Here is a 4,753-nt window from a genome sequence, read left to right as displayed (position 1 = left end):
TTTGTAAGATCCTTATTAACATAAAATAGACAGGGAACAGTCTTATTAAAAATAGATAATAGTATTTATTCTCGGAGCACGCTCCCATTTAACCACAAACAACAGTTTATATACAAAATATGACGTCATTGGTTACAGAATAAAGCTCCTCCTCTTGACCAAGATAAAACAGGTTCAAAAGTTCATTCCAACTCACCAGCGCACACACATGACACACAATATCATTTATTCTCCTGAAGGCTCACTATAATTTATTACCACTTTAGCAGACAACCCAAGATAATGGAAGACCTAAGAAGTTACTCACTGCCTTATCTAAACATCTCAGGGCTAAGTTGGGTCGGTTCAACCATAGTTTAACAATTCTTTTGGCTTACTTTATAACCCACACTACATACCTCTCTAACTAAGTTGGAATGGTGTTTATTATGTTTTAATTACTCCTTGTTCATGCTACATAATCCCTTCCTTATGAATTAACATTATTAATCAGATATAATAATACAGGGTTGAGTTCAATTAGTTATAGTTTTATCTAAATGTAGACATTGTTTAGTCATTATTCATAAAATTCCTAACAATGTCGTATAACCTTAATTAGTGCTCCCGCTCACCTGATGTACCATGCCAGGTGTGTATAATACTGACGTTAATGGGAGAGGGAAGGGGTTATTAAGGTGTGGTCTTTACTCCCAAATGTCACTTAAATATAGCTTCCAAATGAAGAGAGACAATGAGACATAAAGTAATCGGGAAAAAATGCAACTTTATGGACAACGGTGGATGGTTCTTAAAATAACCTTTGTGGTAGGGGGCTCTTAAAAGAGCAGTTTCACTCCACGGCATACTGCCATGGGACTTCACCTGCTGGCGATGAGAAGTAGGTGGTCAGCTTCTCCCTCACCTAGAGTGCCTGTCTGGGGGCGTTGTTGGCACCTGCCCTAGTGACATCAGGTAGGTGACCATTTGGCGTGCCCATCTCCATAGTTATAGAGAACACATGTGTTCTTCACGCAGGCATTGACATTTGAGGGGCTGAGACCAAGCACTCTCCAATACATTCTCCACCGGGCTGCCAGAATCCCAAATGTGCATTCAACAACTAACCTTGCCCTGGACAATCGTTTGTTAAAGATCCTTACAGGCTTTGGCAATGGCAGCTGGCGTCCAATGTAGGGCCTCATGAGGTTGGGTCTTAAAGGGAAGGCCTCGTCGCCGACGAAGATGTGGGGAACAGGTCCCAGGTCTTCAGCTCCAGGGAGTGATGCAGGTGGTGGAATCTCCAGGGTGCCATCCTGAAGTGCCTGGCCGAAGGCAGAGTCCCGGAGGGTCCCGCCATCACTTCCCTTGCCGTAAGCACCAACATCGACAACACGGAAACAGTAGATGGCATCTACTACAGCCAAGAGTACAACTAAAAATGTACCCTTGTAGTTGTAGAATTGCGAACCCGAGCACGGTGGAGCCTGGATTACTACATGTTTCCCGTCAATGGAGCCAAGACAGTTGGGGAAATTCCACCTCTCCAGGAACTCGGCAGCGATGGCCCTCCAGTCTTCCTCCTTGGGGACAGGCATGTATTCACCAACCACAGTCCAAAATAGCTTGTGCCACAGAGGGGACAATGCCTGCCACCGTGGACCGTCCAACTCGGAAGCTGCATCCAATGGTCCTGTAGGAGTCCCCTGTCGCCAAGAATCTAAAATATAATTCAAAAGAATTATCAATTTTGCGTGTAACTTGAATTCCACCCACATATTATATCTACTCATATATCTATCTCATTACAGTTTATTATGCTCTACTAATTATATTGTAATACTCATCAACCATCATTAACAATGCCTTGAAACACTACAATTCAGTCTATGACTATATCAATAAACTGTAGCCCAGGCCAACCCTACTCTTAGAAAGAATGGTACTATCTCCTTAAAATGGTTCTCCAGCTGTCCCCATAGGAGATCCCTTTTTGGTTCCAGGTAGTACCCTATTGGGTTCCATGTATAACATTTTCCCCAAAGGGTTATACCTGGAACCAAAAAAAGGTTATCCTATGGGGAAAGCATAAGGACACTTTTGGAACCTTTTTCCTCTAAGGGTGTATGTGAGTCCAATAAGAATGTAATTAATGACTGTAACTGTCTTGAACAACAATGGGTCCTGGAGAAGACTAGCCTACCTTCATCAGGGCAGAAGGCACCTCAACTTTATTTTCATTTGGTAACATTGCATAATTAAAAAAGGATTATAAACCAACTTTGGGAAAAGTTATAGTCCTAATGAACATTCTGTAAAAGTACATCTTATGTCAAGTAAGTCTACGCATACAATTTGATGCATACGTTCGATTTATCGAACATATGCACCACACAGAACGTACTGCAACTGCCTCTGCAACGCAATGCTGCAAGGCAAATGCAGCGTTCCATTGGAAATTAATGTACTTCTGGTGTATCGAAACGCAGTGACGCAGTCGGTGTGTTCGAAGCGTAAGGATGGTGACAGGTGTGCGTAGTGAAGGCAGTCTGGCGGAGAGGGAGAGCAGGAGCAGGAGTGACACCCAAAGCATGCGCCAAATTTCCCCTCCCCTCCCGGAATTTGAAAAAAAGTGATTGGTTGCGTTGCACTGCTTTGAAGTTGATTTTACAACGCCTGCACAGGTATTTTACCTATTAGCTAACCACAACACAGATTGTTATAGCAATCTGTCAGTCCATGACACAGTCAATGACCATGGCACGCAACCATTGGTTGATGCCACTAAGCAGTGGAATGCTTAAATAATGATTTGTCCAAATGATCAGGGACAAAGAAATCTGTGCACTGGGACAAAATTCCTTGTTAGTCGTCGCCTGTTGACAGACATTACCATTACCATCCTATGTTAAGTGCATCTCTCCACAAAGATTAATTCAACCCCTAATGCTATGGTTTATATGGAACAGAGGAGGAGTCAAGGAGACTGCTGCTTGCTGGTCACGCACTGTTTTGAAGCAGCAAGAAATTATAGAAGCTATAGAAATGCATAATTAATGCCTACATTTGTTTTTGCCAAGTGTATTTTATTAAAGACACCTTAATTAATATATTATGTGAACTAAACATATATATATATTTACAGTTGAAGTTTACATACACCTTAGCCAAATACATTTAAATTCAGTTTTTCACAATTCCTGACATGTAATCCGAGTAAAAATTCCCTGTTTTAGGTCAGTTAGGAACACCACTTTATTTTAAGAATGGGAAATGTCAGAATAATAGGAGAGAGAATTATTTATTTCAGCTTTTATTTCTTTCATCACATTCCCAGTGGTTCAGAACTTTACATATACTCAATTAGTATTTGGTAGCATTGCCATTAAATTGTTTAACTTGGGTCAAACGTTTCAGGTAGCCTTCCACAAGCTTCCCGCAATAAATTGGGTGAATTTTGGACCATTCCTCCTGACAGAGCTGGTGTAACTGAGTCAGGTTTCTAGGCCTCCTTGCTCGCACACACTTTTTCAGTTCTGCCCACAAATTTCTATAGCATTGAGATCAGGGCTTTGTGATGGCCACTCCAATACCTTGATCTATTTTGTGAAGTGCACCAGTCCCTCCTGCAGCAAAGCACCCCCAATGCTTCACAGTTGGGATGGTGTTCTTCGGCTTGCAATCCTCCCCATTTTTCCTCCAAACATAACGATGGTCATTATGGGCAAACAGTTCTATTTTTGTTTCATCAGACCACAGGCCATTTCTCCAAAAAGTTCTCCAATTGACTCAAATGATGTCAATTAGCCTATCAGAAGCTTCTGAAGTCATGACATCCTTTTCTGGAATTTTCCAAGCTGTTTAAAGGCACAGTCAACTTAGTGTATGTAAACTTCTGACCAACTAGAATTGTGATACAGTGAATTATAAGTGAAATAATCTGCCTGTAAACAATTGTTGGAAAAATTACTTGTGTCATGCACAAAGTAGATGTCATAACCGACTTGCCAAAACTATAGTTTGTTAACAAGAAATGTGTGGAGTGGTTGAAAAACAAGTTTTATTGGCTCCAACCTAAGTGTATGTAAACTTCCGACTTTAACCAGTCAAACGTTTGGACACACCTACTAATTTTTCTTTATTTCTACTATTTTCTACATTGTAGAATAATAGTGAAGACATCAAAACTTGAAATAACACATATGGAATCCTGTAGTAACCAAAAAAGTGTTAAACAAATCAAAATATATTTTATAATTGAGATTCTTCAAAGTAGCCACCCTTTTCCTTGATAACAGCTTTGCACACTCTTGGCATTCTCTCAACCAGCTTCATGAGGTAGTCACCTGGAATTAATTTCAATCAACAGGTGTGCCTTGGTGGAATTTCTTTCCTTCTTATTGCGTTTGAGCCAATCAGTTGTGTTGTGACAAGGGAGGGGTGGTATATAGAAGAAAGCCCTATTTGTTAAAAGACCAAGTCCATTTTATGGCAAGAACAGCTAAAATAAGCAACGAAAAAAATGAAGGTCAGTCAATTAGGAAAATGTGAAGAATTTAACACATCTGAGGCCATGTGTTAAACAGAGTGAGTATGGTAGTATACTAAACAGCCAAAGATTTATAGACTAAAGGCTGGTTTATACTACGTCTATTGACATGTCTGACAGTTGTCGCAGTGACATCATGAACATTCTATTGTCGTCCGACATTTTTTTATTTTTTATTTTTATTTAACCTTTATTTAACCAGGTAGGCAAATTGAGAACACGTTC

This window comes from Salvelinus fontinalis, chromosome 19 (genome assembly GCF_029448725.1).
Source record: "Salvelinus fontinalis isolate EN_2023a chromosome 19, ASM2944872v1, whole genome shotgun sequence".
NCBI lineage: Eukaryota > Metazoa > Chordata > Actinopteri > Salmoniformes > Salmonidae > Salvelinus > Salvelinus fontinalis.
Note: the sequence above shows the minus strand (reverse complement) of the source record.